General features: G+C 36.4%; 1 protein-coding gene across 2 annotated transcripts in view; it reads right to left on the reverse strand.

Annotated features, from left to right (window-relative positions):
- CSMD1 (CUB and Sushi multiple domains 1) overlaps nt 1-17,218 on the reverse strand; it is a 1,084,328-nt gene that overhangs the window by 978,838 nt on the left and 88,272 nt on the right. The gene's annotated exons all lie outside the window — the stretch shown is intronic.

Below are 17,218 nucleotides of genomic sequence, written 5' to 3' on the forward strand. Positions count from 1 at the left end.
TGCAAAATTCCTGTGCAGCTGGACAAAATGTAGTGGATAAGAGCTGAAAATTTTCCTTCTATGAAGTACGCTTTCTCTTCCTTGTGTGCAAATGAGATAAACACAGCTGTCTTTTCACTGTCTTTTTTGCATCTTTGACTGTGGTGCTTATCTCATTTCAAGACTGGTATACACAGATGAGCAGCTCAGAACCTCCCACCCTCTGCTTTTTTTTTTTTTTAATTTTGGGTTAGCTAATGCACTAGAGGTCATCCGCAGAAGGAGGACATGTGGTTGTTACCATACATTTTAGGCTCATAGAATATTTTTGTAACATACATTTGTAAAAACCTATGAAGCTCCCATTATTCAAACTGTTTATGAAGTCCCACATATGATTTTCTTAGATCACTTTAAGCTAGGACATAAGAGGCTGCCTCCTGAAAAAAAAAAATTAGTACAGAGAATAAATGAATTATACACAAATAATTTATGTTTAAGGATGAAATTTTGTCTCAAGAAGATGCAGATATATGCCCGGCATTCCCCAGTTTCCCATATAGTGGCTGACACCAGTATGTTACCAGTTTATTTTATAATACTCTTGGTTAAATATTTTTTAAAAATAACTTGGTATTCTTTATCCCCATCAATCTTGGCCCCAATGTTATCAAAACATAAAGAAAGCAAAACAAAAGTATCTGTTTTCTGTCACAGTCAGTGTCATATATTTATACAACTGTTTAGACACCGAGGAAGAAAAACATTTTTCTTTTAATTTATTTTTTCCAGAGCATAGAATAGTAAAATCAGTAACAAAAAAAAATTCTGTTCATGAACTCAAAAATGATCACCAAATAATTGCCTTAGTGCTGTTCCTAGGAATGTCATAAAGTTTCAAAGAATTCGTAGTTACCTCAGAATTAGAACCCATCAATTGCTGCACATCACTGCATCTTGCAAAAAGTTGCACCAAAAGCATGATTGTGAGAAAAATATATATCTCTATAAACAACATTAGTAATAAACAGGTAATACTAAAAAAAGGTAGCCATGATCGGATCATCAAGTAATTGCTGAACTTTCATGTATTAGTATTGCAACTCCTCCTTTAAAATATGAAGTTAAAGCTGGACAGGGAATAACCAAGTCACTGGATAATCCTGAAGAATTTTGCCAAGCATTTATTTCCTCAGACCCTTCCTTTTCTATCTCTTCTTTTTCCTTTCCACACCAGTACTACCATTTGTTCCCACCTCTTTCCTTACTTCAGGCAGAGTTAAAGGTTGTCCTGGGTCTGGTCAGGACGAGTTAGCTTTTTTTAGTACAAAACAAGAGAAAAATCACAGCACAGGAATAGCCAGGTTTTATTTTAACTGCTGAGGAGACTGCTTTCAGAAAGCTAGAGGGCTTGAAAGCATTTGTTATCCCCAAGCTGTGCCACATGTCGCATCACGCGAGTGCCATCCTCCCACTTTCCACTCGTGGCACGCATGACTCAGAGCCATCTCTGCAGGGATGCATCAGTACTTAGGTAATTTAAAAGTTCTAATTTAACTGCCTTACTGCTTAAACATCATCACCTTAAGCCAAAAACCATCCTCCCAGGATTTTCTGCCATGCTACATTAGGAACTGAATTTTAGCTACATGCAAGACCTTGGTTTCAACTTATCTCTGACATTCACCTCTCTCATGAATCAAGTCAGGAGTGCTGGATGCAGCAGGATCAGAAACAAAGCTTTACAGTGAACATCTACATTGTCCATTAAGTACCAACATTATCAGAAGTAAATATCTCATTTTCCCATCCAATGGCAGTCAATTCCAGTTGGGTATAGTATTCTTAGCAATATAGAAAATGCCACAATCGCAAAGAAATAATATTTGTAAGAAGCTGATATGGTTGATGCCATGCACAGCAGGAAGAACAGTGTTAAATCACATGGAAAATTCTTGCAAACCTTATGAAAGACACTGAAGAAAACAAAAGAAAGAGCTCGCTCTTGGGCTCCAATACAAGAAATCACCACTTATAGGAGAAATCACATATAACTGGTTTACTGAAACTTGATGAAGGTGAAGGTACTGTGATGTCAGTCCTTCCAAAATATTTTGGCACTCCCTCTAGCCTCTTCATTATTTGTATTCACTTCATTTTCTGTTTGAGAACAGGAACATGTCTCATACTTCTCAGTGAATTATTTTATTGTACATGTATATTTTATTTTTTCCTTTCTTGCCCCCAACTACACAGCTGAGCCTCTGGTTATAAATATTGACAGATTACAACCAAACGGGCAAATGGAAGTGCATTTGCCATATTTTCCAAATGAACTTAGAGGAGCTTGTGAATCAGCATCCAAATCTCTGATGAACAGTCTGCTGTAGCACTAAAAGATGCCTGAAGCTTTAATACCTTAGATTACTATAATGCAAAGCAGCAGATAAGCGAGATTTCATATACGGTTCTGTCAAATCTGTATCAAACACCACACATTAATCCTATTGTATTTCTAATAGGCATGGTGAGGTCAGCAGAGGAAAGCTCCACTTTTCAAAGACCAAAATCAGACCTGGCTCATCCCCTCTGCAGGCTCCTACTCCACTGTCAGAATCCTGGGAAGTTTTTGACATGGTGAGCTTTTTCTCTCGATTTCAAAAAGTTCACAGAAATGAGCAAATATTACTTATCTTTTTAATTGCTGAAGGAACTGAGACATAAATGGATGCTAAGCAGCTTGTCCAAGCTCATGTTTGCTAAGAATCACATCAAGGAGTGTCAAGGAAGAAATACCTCTCCTCTGGCAAGTAATGAGAAACACAGCCCATTTCTTGAGTATGATCTATGAGTACCTGACAAATACAGAGTAGACTTTTAAGAAACAAAAATACATTTGGCTGTTTTACTTGTTTTGACTAGAAAAGAGAGAAAAGAATAGAAGGCAGAAGGAAGTTATTCCTCCTTAGCAGACAATTGCTTGTCTACTGTAGCAAATATAAGATTTCATTACAATTTAATCGCTCACATACAGTAAGTCTCAGTCCAGTTGCCAGCGAAGAGCAACCCAATTTTGCAAGCCTTTCCCATCATGTAAATGCCTTTTTTTCTCCTCTCTTCAGTTTGTGAGCTTAAATAATTGGTCCCAGCTTGCAGAACTGAGATTAATTTCATAAAGAATGTATTTCAGTTACTATCTGTAATTGCAGCACTTCAATCTGTGAGGAAGTATGACAATATAATTTTCTACCTTGGGAAGAAATAGAGTAGTAAATAAGTTTATCAGTGATCTTTTCTCACTGATAAGTAAGTAGCAGTGATTATACCAGGAATATCAGCTGCAAGTGCAGGGTCAATGTTTTACCTCATGAAGTACTTCATAATAGAAGAATAATAATTTTATTTTTTGAACAGTGAAGAGTTATAGATTTTTTTACTTTTATTTCCAAAATCATCCAATTTGTGACAAAATAAGTATTTTTCTATGCTGTAACTTTGCTAGAAATGTCTTCATAAATAACCATGCTTAATGTACTGTGCAGATGAAATACAGTATCAGCAATATCATTATTCTAGAATGAAAAGTTCTATAGCCATTATGAGTTTCCAGCATATAATTATAAGAAAAATTACATTTAGAATTTTGTGTTAACATATAAAAACACTAACAAAAAACCTCCTTACGTGGATAGTTAATATTTACTAACATGACACTTCAGTAACGGTCAGGTGAATAATGCACATTTTGAAATGCTTTTTTTCCATTTAGGTATTTAAATGCAGATAAAATAAAAGAACTCCTAGGAGATAGAATATTGCTTTTAAATTACAGACAACACATTCGAGGCCTGAGTTAGAAGCACAAAATGCCAGTTAGAACACTAGCAACTAAAACTGATAGGGTTATTACTGTTACAAAGGCTAATATGTACATACATATAAACAACATCAGCAGACAACAGGACAACAACACAGTCCTGAGTCCAAAATATAATTAATAGGAAAGGAAAGCATCACCACAATGAGCACTTAAGCTATAAAGAACTCTCCACTGCTCACCACTAGAAATTCTTTCTTATCCGTCAAAAGCCTAATTCTGTTACACTGAATATACCAAGAAAATATTTATCCCTATGGAAGGTAAATTCAAATTACTTCAGTAGGACTGGAGTACATATATGGATTCAAGTTTTCCTTCACCAGATCCATCAGTCTTTAATTTCAATATTTACAGCCTTTGTCATTTAAAATTAATGAATTAAAGCTTCTAAAAACCACATAATTGGCTTGAAATAATTGCAGGATTTAAAATAACACCTTTTTTTTTTTTTTTTAATAGCCTCATTTAAGCTTCCCAGGATCATCTTTTAAGCCCTTTGATAAAACCATAAAGGGTGATCTTTTCGGTTAAATGTAAGTTGAAGATATTACATAACAATGTGGTTTTTTGAAAATCAGGCTTTAAAAAAAAAAAATCCGCCAATAACATGAACTATTTGGAACAGTATCTGCAAACAATATGTCATATCAATATGATATAATACCAAGTATGACACATTCAGATGTCCTGAAGACCATATATGAAGTTAGTGGGAATCATCAACTCCAAAAATTTCAAGCAAACAGACAAACATACAAAGATCCCCTTCTCTTTAGGGGCCAGGGCAGGAGCGGGGGCGTAGGGGGGAAGGGAGGAGGCAATTGTTCCATATACCACAAGGGGTTTAAATGCTTTATTTATGTCTTAAAATACTGTAAATATCCAACATTCAGAAAATTTCTGTTGCCCATTATGGTAAATACAGAGAACATGATTCTTTTGCTTGTCTTGCAGAAACTATGATTAACCCATTTACTGGTCAGCAGTCACTTTTCTCAGTAGATCTCAAAATTTTTCTTAACCCTGCTAAGTCCATCACCAGTTCCAGTCCCAGCTTTACCACCATCACCTTGTCTCAGGTGGATGGAAGACAGCCTCAATGAAATATTCTCTCCCTTTTTTTCCCCTCAGGACTGTGTCAGGAGGCAGATAAAAGGGTCTCGTGGTTCCCATCAGACTATTCCCAGGCTGGCAGGTAGGAGAAGAAAACAAACCCTTCTGGTTCTGATGGGATGGAGGGAGAGAGTGGATCAGCAGTGATTTACCACAGAAACCTGTCATGTTTTGACAGAAAAAGAGCAATAACAAAGGATGGGGAAGTATTCTCTGCCTCTTTTAGCTGCACTGACTGGGAGAGTAGTTTTAGGGGGTGGACTGATAAGAAAAAAAGCCAGCTAAACAAGACACCAATTTACTCCAGGCAATATGGACATTCATTAGAGTTGCAGCTCTCCAAGCCACTGACAGAATGGTATAAACCAAAACCTCAGAATTTATACATACACAAAAATGAGTGAGAAATGACAGTACTGGATGCTAATACACATATAATAGTTGATCAGAATTACCTGCTGCCTAGGAAACAGAGGTACAAGTAACCCAGAGGGCAAAAAAAAAAAAAAAAAAAGAGAGGCATTTTTAGCACAATAGTAATGTGTGATGGGTATGCTGTGTTGAAAACAAGTCCAGGTCAAAAAAGAATGACCCTTCATCTGTTGAATCCTAAGCATTTAATTCCCTTGCATGTGAAATTTAACAGACTTAAGACTCCAGCATTAAAGTAACAAGGTAACTCTTCTGCACTACTCATTCTTAATATCACTACTTGGAATAGTAGCACTTAACTAATTTTCACTAGAAAAAGCAATCACAAGCATTTCATAAATTGTGACCCAATTCTAACGCAGTTCAAAGTAATCCAAGGCATTCAGAGCCTGGTTTAACACCTGATAAACAAACAAGAAGAAAGTTGTGTCCAGAGAAATGCATTAAGATTTGATCCTCCAATGAATATGAATATTCTCACAATTGTTCCCCTTATTTGCATTTACAGTTACATAACTTTTATTCTACAGAACTAATATGAAAATTATAGTGATAATTGCGTAAGTATTGATCTAATTGCTTTAGAATTTAAATTTTCTTTCAGAATAAAAACAAAACAAGAAATGCTGTTTCTTAGTTCTTTTACAGATGCTGCCGGTGAACACGAGACTGTAATTACATTTTACAGTACATACTCAGATTTTTACATCAGAAAACTAGTAAGAGCAGGTTTAAAGAGATTCCAATTTCAAGCAAAATGATAGCTTTGACTGAATAGTTAAATAGATAAGTTAAATCTATTGATTTTTGTTAAAAGTAAACGCTAAAATACTAATTACCTGACATTAAGCTATATTTAAAATGGCATAGTTTTGTTTACAGTAAGATCAATACCATTTAAGGTATTAAACAGACTAGGTGCTAATTAAATTTCTAGTAGGATAACATATTTTGTGCATGACTATGATATCACCTAGTGAAAGTCTTTAAAATGGTTAATTCTCTAGCTTCTTACTGACAAAAAATGGTAGACTGCTGCTTTTAATCACATTCCCATTCAGCAGTTGGAGAATCAGGAATTGACAAATGGCATCATGTTCTCTTGAAATTCAGGCAGCAAATATTTTGCTTATACAAGATTAATGAATGTCATCTTAGCACAAAAGCATTCCTCTTTATATTTTATCCCCACTCATTAAAAGATCAAATTAGCTCTACAACTTTAAAACAGATCTGGTTTTCACCGTTTCAGAAAGGGACAATAAAAAAAAAAAAAAAACAACACACTGTGCAAAACACACATATTTTTTGTGCCGAAGAAGGCATTAAAACTTTTGCTTCAATATGTGCAATTTTGGAATACTTTTTGGTGTTCAAAATAATTGCTGTTCCCTAAAACAAATTAAAAAATCTAGCACTAAATTCTCTGGATGTTTCTACAGATAGACTGCATAAACAAGAAAGACTGTATAAACAAAAAAGTATGATGCCCTTACAAAACCTAATGGGAGGTGTACATGACTTCCTCCTGTGTCTACGAAGTCCAGACCTGGGCTGATCAGTCACAGGCTGATTCCAGTCACAGCCATACATCTTGAACAATCACCTGAAAAACTCACATGTACGGGTCTCTATCAGAGAGTTGTCCTGGGCTCTGATACAGGCTTTTTCCATTAGGGCAGGTTGCAACAAACTTTTGAAGTTTTGTGCATTTCAGCTGACCTAACTTTAGACTTCTCCAATAGTTCAGACATCTCCAGAGGTGTTGATTGACAGCCAGCTGAATATGAGCCAACAGTTTGCCCAGGTGGCCAAAAAGGCCAACAGCATCCTGGCTTGTATCAGGAATAGTGTGGCCAGCAGGACTAGAGAAGTGATTGTGCCACTGTCCTCAGTGCTGGTGAGGCCCCACCTTGAATCCTGTGTTCAGTTTTGGGCCCCTCATCGTAAGAAGGACACTGAAGTACTAAAGAGAGTACAGAGGATGGAGACAAAGCTGGTGACAGGTCTGGAGCACAAGTCTTATGAGGATCAGCTGAGGGAACTGGGGCATTTGGCCTTGAGAAATGGAGGCTGAGGGGAGACCTTATCACTGTCTACAACTACCTGAAAGGAGGTTGTAGCATGGAGGTTGTTGGCCTCTTCTCCCAAGTAGCAAGTGATAGGACAAGAGGAAATGGCCTCAGGTTGTGCCAGGAAAGTTTAGATTGGATATTAAGGAAAAATTCTTCCTGGAAAGGGTTGACAGGCACTGGAACAGGCTGCCCAGGGAAGTGGTGGAGTCACCATCCCTGGAGGTGTTTAAAAGCTGTTTAGATGAGGATCTTAGGGACGTGCTTTAATGCTGGAGTTAAGTTAGGTTATGGTTGATCTTGAGGATCTCTTCCAACTGAAGTGATTCTATGATTCTATAATCAATCTCCTTATGTAAATTGGTCATTGAACATCTCGAGTATTGATCCCAACATATAAGCTGGTCATCCTACAACCTTTTTTATGTCATGGGAGAGAAACAGAAACAATGCAACTGAGTTGTTTTGTACATAAAAATGAAGTTTATCTAAGTAGTAGCTACTATTCTTTCTAGTGATTTTAAGGGAAAACTAAGATTCAGACACTAAGACGTGCAGGTAGTCTGGTGAATCATCCCTTTCAACCCTAAAACAGAGACAATCATATATGGAGAACTAAATTAAGTAAGGAATAAAAGAACATAGATTGTCTTGAGTGGGAAGAGACTCACAAGGATCGTCAAGTTCAACCGCTGTCCCTGCATATAACAACTCCACAGTTCATACCATGTGTCTGCTGGCATTGTCCAGTCTCTTCTTGAATACTGCCAGGCTTGGGGCCATGACTAACTCCCTGGGGAGCCCATTCCAGTGCTCCACCACCCTCTGGGTGAAGAACCTTTTCCTAATGTCCAACCTAAACCTCCCCTGGCACATATTCCTGCCATTCTCTTGGGTTCTGTCACTGGTCATCAAAGAGTAGAGATGGGAGCCTACCCTTCCTCCTTGCCTTGTGAGGAAGCTGTAGACTGTAATGAGGTCTCCTCTTAGTCTCCTCTTCTACAAGCTGAACAAACCAAGTGACTTTAGCCACTCCTCATAGGGCTTCCTCACCAAACCCTTCACAACCACATCCCTTGCCTGGCTGGCAATGTTGTGCTTGATGCTCTCCAGGACACAGTTGCCCTTCTTGGCTGCCAGGGCACACAGGGCTCACGCTCAACTCGCTGTTGACCAGAACCCCCAGATCCCTCTCCGCAGAGCTGCTCTCCAGCCTCTCGTGCCCCAGAATCTATGTACAGACAGGGCTGCTGTGTCCCAGATGCAAAATCTGGCACTTGCCCTTGTTGAACTTTATGCAGTTGGTGATTGCCCAGTTCTCCAATTTATCCAGATCCCTCTGCAGGGCCTCTCTGCCCTTAAAGAGTGTCAACAACTCCTCCACATTTTATGTCATCAGCAAGCTCACTAAATATTCCCTCAAGTCTTGAGTCTAAGTCATTTATGAAGACATTGAAGAATGCTGGCCCTAAGATGGATCTCTGTGGAACCCACTAGTGACTGGTCGCCAGCCCAACATAACACCAGTTACTAGAACACTTTGAGCTCGGCCCATCAGCCAATTACTCACCCACTACATTGTGTGTTTATCCAGCTGTATGCTGGACATCTTGTCCAGGAGAATACTGTGAGAGACAGTACCAAAGGCTTTACTGAAATCAAAAAAGATCACATAGATAGGCCTCCCTCGTCATGAACTAGATTTCACATGCCTCAGCTTTATTTATTTGATTTCATGAAAACCATCAAAGCATTCTTTTAGGCAGATTATAAAACCATTTGCTTTCAGTATAATTCTCTTAAAGTGCCTTTACTATGGCCCATGGAGTTGTAACAATGAATACCAATAAGTCTTGCAGGCACGTCATAAATACATACATATCCTAGACAATTACATGATCAAAAGTCATGAGGAAGCACTCAGTTTTTGTGAGACTAACAATAAAGAGTAGGTGTTCTTACTTTTTTAGAACAGGTCATTCACTTAGAAAACACACTTTAGGGATCCAAATTTGAACACCTCTGACCTACTTCCTAAATAAGAAACCTGGACGGGTGACTAACTGCCTTTGATTACCTGACAGGATTAGGCTCTATTTTCCACTGAAAGCAGACTCTTCTCTTGCCTACAACAAAATAAAAATTAAATGATGCCTTTGCTCAGGACAGATTACAAATCAGCTGAAGTACCTGCATATTATCACAAATGCAAATGTGAGGCATTGCAAAGAACTTCATATAAGATAACAGATCAGAAGCCACCTGAGGAATCAATACACAGGACACCATAATACTGTCAAGCAGAGTGAAACACTAATGTGCTGCATCAAGGGCTGTGTTGTAACTGAAAGATCATAAAATAGGAGATACCTAAATGATTTTTTATAGTCACCATAGGCAGGATCTAGCTAGCACATTGCAATACTTCAGTCTTACTGCATGTTAAAAAGCTCTCTCTAAAGAAACACAAAGTCATTTTTCAGAAAATTCTAAGTTTTAAATATTATATGTTTTTCTCATTCATTTTTCATGTGTCAACTAATATTGCTTTTGTTTTCATTCAGAATGAAAGCAAGTTTAAAATGTCAGAATTTTCAGTCAAAGAGTTATTTCAAATTTTAGTAAGAGCTAGTATGAGATAAGAATAACTGTACATACTGAATTTACGTGCTCATATTGAGCTAAGGGCATAAATTAAAATTGGGTATTTGGATTTGGTTTTATTAGCTCGAACTCTTTTTTTAATACATATGTTCTGTGATGTTGAGGACATAAAACAGAGAGAACCATGCAGCTTTTTCTGAAGGATGAAAACCAATTTGGACCGGAATATTTTCTTTGGGAATATTTTTGTGCTGTTACAGGAAACTGAGAGAGATTGTGTGTCAATAATGTGATTCTCATGACAACATAAAATAAACATTTATGTAATGATTTTTGTTTATTATGACTTTGAGCCATGATGATTGATTCTAATGTTGCCACCACATCATTTTTGCTTTGTCATCACGTTGCCCTTCTCCAGTCTTATTTTCCTGACACGTTACTGCAAATGGAAATGCAACAGTCTCTTCTCTGTTATACTTCAACCTCTTTATTTCAAGTTTTGTTTTTTTGCCTTTTTTTTTTGGTCAGATATTTTATTTCATCTTTCTGTGCACCTAGCTGGGTGTTTTTGTTTTTTTTTTTTTGTTATAGTGGCATGGTCAAAAAGAATACGGAACAGAATCATTTTTCGTTATATGCTTACAAGAAAAGAAACATGCATAGTTCTTTCTTCAGCTACCATATTTGGCAATTTTTTCCTAATTTAATAGACAACATAGATTCTCAGCATAATCTTCTTTGTATGTTGTCAGTTAATGACAAGGTGGTCCTAATAGTATTACTGATTCATGATCTCACTGACACACAGTCAGACATTTCTCAAAGTAAATGTCAGCGTAACAAAGCAATACCACAAGACAGTAGCATCCTAGTACACCACAAAAACCACGTGAAACACAAGGATTCATGTAAAGAAAATTCTGATGTGAAATTCAAGATTACTTTGAAAGCATGGAGAATTAGTGTCTCTATTTTCATTTTGTTACCGCTACTTATTTACCTCTGCTTGTCTGTCTTTAATATCACAGTGAGAATTACAAGAAGCATCTCCTTCATAAGGCAAGGTAACATAAAAGCTTTTACTCCGTTACATAGTCTGTCCATCAGAACCAAAAAATTCAAGCACTATCACATCTGTAATAGATTTTCAGTCCCTTTCCAAAAGCAAGATAGGTCACACGTTCCCAGAAACTGGCCTGTAAAATAATTTTTTCCTGGTAGGTACACACACAGCCTTGGAAAAGCACATGACCAGTGTCCTCCAGAAACACAGAACATTTTTACAACTGCAAATAAGATAAAAATTTAAGATACAGCTGGAAAAGCTCATTTAGAAGCCAAATTATTCCCTTCTAAGTTGCTTAACTTATGAGTAATTTTAAATTAAAAACCAGCCTGCAGAAAACACAAAGCAATTACACATATGAACATGTTTTCAAACACCTTACATAAAGTTAAGAGGCTAAAATAACATAACTCTCAGGAGCAGGAAAATCTTTTCAGCACTTTTGCTTTGTTTTACCAGCCATGACCAACAACATTGCTACATAATTATAATGTTGGAAGCAAGACTGAATCTCTCATTTAGATACAGTATGGTTCATTGTTGAAAACCTGAAAATTCATGTATTAATCTAACCCAGTGAGATCCAGCCCTCCTAGACTAAGCCATCTGATAACCCAATGTATGAAGAACCATATTTTGCTTTTGTGTTTTAGTCTTGTTCTTTTTCAGAACTGGACCTTGAACTGACTTCAGTTCTTTACAATAATGACCAGTTACTAAAATTCACAGCACTGTACTTATATAAAACCCAGTCATTCAAAAAGCACTGAAATGTGTATTCAGAAGCTGTAATTAGATGATTTTTTTTTTCCAGAAGAAAAGCAAGACAGGCATATCTCTTCGACAGTATATTAGCTCCTTAACAGTTAAAGCTTTTCCTTTTCAAGGCTCCCTGAGATTTCATATAAAAATTTACAGAAGACATAACATTGCAGAACAGCTCTTATTAACTGTTGTGTATTTTCCAGTTCATTTCCCCTCCTACACGTCTCTTATCTCATCTTTCCACTTCTTCTTTTAGAAGGACATTGGAAAGGCAACCAGACCTTTTCTGCAGAAGAGGAAAAACACAGCCTATGTATAAGCAAAATTACTTTTAATTAGATTGCATGTCAAGGTTTTTCCTGAAGCATCACTAAGTGTTTAAGATTTTAATGTTCTGGGCCTATGAGACTTATTTGACATGAAGAGTTAAGGGGCAAGTGGCAATATTATTCATTATTAGGTCAGGAATGTTGAGTTAGAAAATTATTTCAGAGTTGCAAATGATTACTCAGTTACTATAAATTCTGTCATTTACTTTTAATATTTTAAAATATATGAAGTTTCCATTTTTGGGGCTTTATTATTAACAACTCTGAGACCTTTGAGCTCTGTTTGCTGTACAGCAATAGAGAAGGTGCTTTGTGACTTTATGGCTATAACATAACATTCATACCATTCAGAGTGTTTTAAAAAAAGAATGGAAGCAGGAGGGCATTGTTTCAGTTATTGATTTATCTAGGTTGCTGACTGAAGATCAGGTAGGAGGGCAAAGAGCTCTGGAAGGTGAATCATAATGATGAGGTAAGTACCTTTGAGAAGGGAGATTTTTTTATTTTACTTCTTTGAAAACAGTAAGCCTAGTAAGAATAAAGACAGGTCCACAGCCTGTTGAAGTTTGACATCCCTGATTTCTTGAAACAAGTTGCTTCTTCTGTTCCTTTCCACACGACATGGGAGACAGCCTTGAAAGCCTCTGAGAGAATCTGTATTGATTTCCTCTTAAGGATGGATTAGAAGAATGCAAGCCTTGAGGAAAACAGCTGCCCTTTTTCTGTAGTGTACTTTAAAAGAAAAAAAAAAAATCCATTGTGTCTCTACAAGTTGATTCCTGCATCATTGAGTAATAGCTTCAAAATACTTCTCAACACTTAAAACTGTGAATGAGACAGGAGACTCCCTTTGGTCATACTGTTTATCTTTGTTTTACTAGTACAGATCTATCCTAATGTTAACAATGTTGACGTTAACAAATGCTGGGACATTTACAGCCTGCATGTCGTGCATTACTTTTTTCAATAACTGAAGGAATTACCAATACCACTTTAAGTGGTATACTTCCCTATTCAAAGTAGGTGAATCTTGTTCTACTGTTGCTTGAGTTTCATCTTACTAAACATTTTATGTCATGTTGTATATGTAGGGGTTCAGAAATCCTCATTTTGAAAACACTGAATGAGTTATTTTATTAAGCATCTGGACCATTCATTGACTAAAACTGAGGTATTTTTCTGGTTTTAATTATCATCGATGACATAGCATCATATTAATAGCAGCTATCTGCTGTATGATAATTGCCAGTTGTCTCAATATAGTCATTAGGGATATTCCTATCTAGGTAACAAGTTGAGATAGAAATGCAATTTAGTGGTTAAACATCTGGTTTGAAATAACTGAGCTCCCTGGAAACACAGATTTCAAACCATTGCAAAGCAGCCTCAGATCTTAGGTTTTCAAACGGTCAAAGGAAATACCATACAATTTACTCTGTAGGGATAATTAGACTAGCATGTAAAAAAGATGTTACTAAAGATCTAGTGATAGTATGTTTAGGAGAAATATTAATCACTCCTATGGTCCACACTAATGATTGTGCTTTGGTCATGCTAACAACTGCATGCAACACAGGTATGAATAAATTCAGCAACATGATAGGCACAAAGTTACTAGTACATCTTAGGTCCACTTTCCTGAACGATTCTGTGGAAAAAATTGAAACCAGGGAAATGTCAGGATCAACGAATCATGACACAAGACTAAACAGATTCAGAAATGGACTATCAGAAGTAAATGTCTACAATCAAGCTCTTAAACATCTGAAGCTTTTTCAACTGATGGATGTCACATCATGAGTATCACTCTAGAGCTCAGACTCCAGAGTGACCCTGGAAGCCAGTTCCTAGCTATATCTTTACTCTTACATTTTTTCATAAAAAATATCTTTGTTTCATCCACTAGAAATGAATTTAGCAAATTCGCACTTTCACATGGAACTTAGCTCAATTTCCAACATTTTCCAGGTTTTTTTCCTGTTGTTGTTTGGGTTTTTTTGGTATGGTTTTGTTTGTTTGTTTTGGGTTTTTTGTTTGTTTGTTTTCCCCTAATCTCATACAATTCAATTCACATGCAAATCGACCTAAAATGCACTTAGCAGTGAGAAGTGCTATTACTGGCCTATATACAAACTATGAGACTATAACACTAGCTACTTTCCCTCTCTCACCTACAGGAGTTCCCAGTCCTGTAGACAAGCTCAGTGTCTCTTTCAGTTTTCAAACGCACAGAGGAAAACCTGGAAAAGAGGTCCTAGTGTGATTCAGGAAAATGAAGCAGATCACCGACTAGCCAAAAACCTCTCTCTGCACTGACACAAAAGAACATTCAAGACACCACAACTTCCTGACTTTTTTTTTTTTTCTGATTTTGGAGTTTATTTGACATTAGAATATAAGCTTCCAAATACCTATGCACAGAGTCTGTGCCATTTTAAAACAGTATCAGAGCTCTAGAGATTTAATTTGCTATACTCATATTTGGCAATAACAAATCATGCATACCTGAAATTACTCTTCTGATTGTATTGGAAAATACCACACTTCACTTTCTTTATTGTATGTTGGTGTGTGGGAATGCATATATGACTGTGTCTAAAGGTGGCCCTGTATTTTAAAGAACATTCAAGTAATCCATGGACAAAGTTATTAGGTCAGTAAAAAAGTCTGAAATATTTTTCTGAGATCATTGCTACATAAATGCATTTCTGTTAATAACATTTTTTTTGTAGAGCACTGACATACCTACCCAAAGTCTTCAGTGCATTTACACAGTATCAATATTTCTTTCTTCTAGTACACACCACTGCAATTATCAGTTGCTATGCCAAAAACATAGTCGTAATCCATAAATCAAGAAATTTTAAAACCTGTGAAACATTGTGCAGTAAGACTTAAACAGTATTAAATATTAAATTAGATAAGCACATTGTTTGAAAATGAGCTTCTTTTAATAAAAAGAAAGCAAAGAAATACAGAATTGTCTTGCATTTGCTGTCATCATGTAAAATCCAAAATAGTACCTGTTTCTGACAGTAGCTCCCTTGAACCTATATAGTGCACTGCCTTATTTGTTGAAGATGTGTTAAAAGGCTATTAACAACAGAAAATAAACAGGGGTATGATTACTTCTGTCTGAATAAAAGTCCAACAGTAAGGTAATTTAAAAATGGGAAAATTATCTATTTAATAATAAATGTATTAATATATTTCTAAACCAGGCACATAAAAAGTGTGAGTATATTGTCAGTCTTGGGTACAAACGTATCTCCATGGACCACTGACATAACTAAGACTTTATCAAGGAACACATAAATCTGAGTGAAGTATGCTGAATATTCTGTTCTAAACACTGTTGCTGCCACCTTACAAAAAAACCCCAAAACAAAACCACACACACACACACAAAACAAACAAAAACCAAACCTTAGTTTTTTTAATACATACATTGACACTACTATCTGAGGATATTATTAACTAAAAAAATCCTTAATCTCCTTTTTGAAACATTAACTGTGTAATATGCAGGGCTTTATGGTGGGGCACTTCTTAGCTGAATAGCACCCAAGTTTTGAAAACTGAGTAAATTAAACTCTTTAAGTGCAAAGGAAGAGTAATCTGGCCAAAAAATACACAATTGCTGTTCTTCCAGTATATATCTAACATGTACAACCAGGTTTTTTCAAAAAATAGTGTGAGAGAGATTGCCCACACGTAATTTCAGCAGGTAACATTAGGCTACATATAGTCAATACAGAGACAGGCACCTCCAGAAAGCAATTCGTCTGACCTTTCTTAGACATCTCTGGAGATGCCTGTTTCTACTTGTGATCATGAATAGAACCACAGTGACTGCCATCAACTTACACAAGTACCATGAAGCAAAGAGAGGCAAATTCCATCCGAACGTATTTTCAATTCATTGTACAGTCTGTGCAAATTCCATGTCATTTATGTTACACTTAAACATCAATATTATTTGATTCGGTGATTCTGTTCTACGTCACATTGTACCAAATTAGAACTTTGGGCAATTGCCTAGCACAGAATTTCATCTTGTGTTTCATTTACATGTCCTTAGATTGTTAAATGAAAAAGAGCCCAAGTATTTTGTTCTCTTTAGAAACTCTAAAATTTCATGCAGTCTCTTCTGAGTATCTTGAATAACTTATTTTCTCTAATAGCTTGAATACTGAATTAACATCCTATAGTGCTGAGAGAGAAATAGTATATTCAGACCCAGAACTCTCTGAATACTTTATTCAAAATTGTCACTTCTATAAACATAACTTTTATAAATAAAAAATACTGGAAGGCTTGGTACAGAGACTAACAGAAGAAAACAAGGCAGAGACAGGTTTATATACATTCAGAATTACACTTAAGGTTCTACTTGCACAAAAACAAGAGCGTTTTAAACTGTTATGTACTAAAACAAATGTATTTTTTTAATATACTTTGAAAAGCAGAATAATAACACTGTTCAACAACAACAACAAAAAAATGCAGAGTCCTACACTGGGGACAGAATAACTCCATAACTTAGACCTGTGTGGAACAAGTGCATATGAATCACCAGTCTGCCCTCACAGTAGAGGTGGCCCAACACCTCCTGAGCTGTGCTAGTAACAGTACAGCCAACAGTTGAGGAGAGTGATTATTCTCTTCTATTCTGCACTTTAGAAACCAAATTTTGGCTCCGCAGTATAAGACATACACAGATATAAAGGAAAAATGCTGCAAAGAGCCACCAAAATGGTTGGGGGTGCAGTACAAGATGTACAAAGGCTGCGAGAATTAGGTCTGCTGAGTTTTAAAAATAAAATGCTAAAGGAAGATATTATCACTGTCTTCAGCTATCTAATGAGAGAGTCTACAGAAGGCAGAGGCAGACTCTTATGGAAGATGGAAGAAAACAGACACTGAAACAGAGAAAATTCCAGGTAGATACTATGAAACATTTTTTCCACCATGA

Source organism: Columba livia, chromosome 3 (genome assembly GCF_036013475.1).
Source record: "Columba livia isolate bColLiv1 breed racing homer chromosome 3, bColLiv1.pat.W.v2, whole genome shotgun sequence".
In the NCBI taxonomy this organism is placed as follows: Eukaryota; Metazoa; Chordata; class Aves; order Columbiformes; family Columbidae; genus Columba; species Columba livia.